We start from the raw sequence: 2854 nt of genomic DNA on the forward strand, positions 1-2854 counted from the left end.
ATTAGCATTATGCATTTCTGTCTACACTAAAAAGAGTAACTAGACATCACTTGATGAAAGCTAAGACATTTGAAAATTTTTGCTTTTTAACTTGATTCTCTCAAAATATCCTCCTAATCAGAATCACCACTGTAGTAAATGTTATTTCAATCACTCAAAAAATATTTACTGAACACCACAGTAAGAAGAGTGCACACTCTAGCAGGGAGATGGAGAATAAACTACTAGAGATACATATTAATTCAGATAGAGATAAGAGCCAGTAAGCAAAAAATAAATAAAAAATAAAAATAAAGCAAAAACAAAACAGAGGCAGGGGCAAGGGTAATGGGTGATGCAGGCTGGAGGTGCTATTTTTTTAGCTAAGATATTCAGGATAAATCTCTCTGACAAGGTTACAGATGAGATATTATCATCGATTAGAGGTGATGTATAAACTTTGTTCAATGTCAACTGTTGGACTTTTTATTCTTGTGTTTGGGACTTTTTGTTTTTGCTAAACATTTCTGTAAATATCGAGGATGTTAGGATAGCTGAGCTTCATGAACTTGGTTTGAAACTGGAGAAAAGAATATTTTATGAAAGTGCTGGTAGTTGCAGGAGAGCCAAGTTCAGGAAAAGACCAATTGAAGATTCAAGAAAATAGAGTGATTGATGACTGAAGTTAAGGAGGAAATGAGTGGCCCCTGGAGGACAGGCAAAGAGATAAGCCGTGGACAGCAGGAGATCTATATGTTCCAGCTCATCGTTTCCTGTAGGAAAGACAAACCAATGATATCATGAAGTCAGCACTTTTTCCTTACTCTCTGCACAAAATGTTATCTACCTGAGTCAAGTGAGGCTCTTTTTTTTTTTTTTTAATCCCAATTATATTTTACAATATTACATTTACATGGTTCTCATAAATATGCTTATTCCTTTTCCTGTGACTCATATGTTACTCAGAAGTTACTGGCTTCCTTTAACTTCAACTGAATCTCCAGACTCTCTTAAGGATATCTCTTTGACAGTGGTGTTGACCCTAACAAAGTTGCAGCTCATATTATCCCCAGGACCCTGGGAGTAAGCGCCATTTCCCCACTAGACGTGCTCAGTACTGTTCTGGTCAGTTCTGCAGACATATCTCAGGTATTGTGTGCTCTGTGAAAAAGAAGCAAAGGTGAAGAGGATACCTGTCCCTAAAGATTAACCATAGCTACTGGGACTGGCCTTCCCAGCAAGAGCCCCGCCCTATTTTGCACACTGGGGAGGCCCCAGGTGTCTTCAGTTTGGCCCCTTGATGGCTGTTAATCATGGAGCTGCAAAGTCCACTGTCTACCAAGACAAGGCTGGGGAGAACTAGAGCAAACTGCTGAGAAAATGCCCAGCTCTAGGCCATAGCTGCGGCTGTGATGCAGCCAGTTGTTGCTACGTGGAAATGAAGGCATAACTTGGCTTAAAACATCTGATTTTTGAAAGAAAAGGCAAAAATCTGAACTCATATAAAATCTCTTCATATGTGAATATTGGAAATTAATTAGTTTTTTTTTTTTAAACCCTAATAAAGATTGTATTTAAAGGAGATGTGGGACCTGTTAACAAGCTGTGTGACTTTGAACAAGTTGTTTTTCCTGTATGGATTCATTATCAGGAAAATTGGGACCCACTGACTATGAGGTCCCATCTAGGCCTAAGATTCAATGTTTGATAGTTGGAAGCCAAGACAGAATTGCTATGACTTGGCAAGGTCTGTCGGTAAGAGGACTGTGTCCACCTTGCCAAACCCCCTTAATGTAGGAACAGAGCATGTGCCATGTCTACCTCTCTGGATCATCAGTAAATACATCAATAAGGAGTAGATATTTCTAGTATTCAACAGTCATTTATCAAGAGCTTTCACTGTGCCAAGCCCTGTGCCAGTCACCGTCCTTCAGGCCTCTTTATGTTGATAAGGAGATTTATTATTTCTAGCTCTGACATTCGGGCACCCAGCCCAACACTGGGCTCAGAACAAGGGCTCAATAATACATATGTAACAAACCTGCACGTTGTGTACATGTACCGTAGAACATAAAGTGTAATAAAAAAAATGGTAATAATTGTTGGTTTTCTTCTCCTCCTTCCCTGAAGTTGCTGCCATGGAGAATTCCTCCAGAACTCATTTTGCTTGACTTCTTCCCTTGGCCTAGGATATGTTTATCTTTCTTTAGCAATTTTAACTACTCTCAAAAGCCAGCTCAAGTCTATCCTCTTTTATTTCTGCCCACAAACCCTGAACTCTGCTTGCTCACATTCATTTAAATATTAATTGAGCATCTACTATGTTCCTGGTACTGTTCACAAGATGAACAAAAGCTCTGCTTTTAAGAACTAAAATTCTGCAGGGCTGGAGGCAAGGAGGAAACAAACTATGAACCAGTAATAAGTGAGAAATTGATCAAATGGTATTACCTGGAAAATAAGGGTGATGTGGTAGTTATTTCAGACCTACTTTAGATTGAGTGGCCAGGAAAGGCCCCTCTCAGAAGGCAATATATATTCTGTGACCTATTGATAAGAAGAAAGCAGCCTTGAAAGACCTGGAGGAAGACAGCATTCCAGGTGGAGGGAATTGCAAATTCGAAGTCCCTGAGGGAGGAATACAACTGCCTCTAGGAGGAATATATAAGAAGTCTGTCTGTCTGGAGCATAAATTAGAGGCAGAGGGGAGAGGTACTAGGTGAGACCAGACCAGAGAATTTGGTCAGGTATAAAAAGAAAACAAGGAAGTTTTCTTCCCCCATTCCCCCAACTGGAGTAAAAATTTCTAGAAGGAACTAGGACTATTCTGTCTTTTTTTTTTTTTTTTTTTTTTTTAATCCCAATTATATTTTAC

At 39.2% G+C, this 2854-nt stretch overlaps 1 protein-coding gene across 3 annotated transcripts in view; it reads left to right on the forward strand.

Annotated features, from left to right (window-relative positions):
- Positions 1 to 2854, forward strand: part of ANK3 (ankyrin 3, node of Ranvier (ankyrin G)) — a 600548-nt gene that overhangs the window by 291186 nt on the left and 306508 nt on the right. The window lies entirely within an intron of this gene.

The sequence above is a fragment of the Mandrillus leucophaeus genome, unplaced genomic scaffold (genome assembly GCF_000951045.1).
Source record: "Mandrillus leucophaeus isolate KB7577 unplaced genomic scaffold, Mleu.le_1.0 Scaffold327, whole genome shotgun sequence".
Taxonomy (NCBI): Eukaryota; Metazoa; Chordata; class Mammalia; order Primates; family Cercopithecidae; genus Mandrillus; species Mandrillus leucophaeus.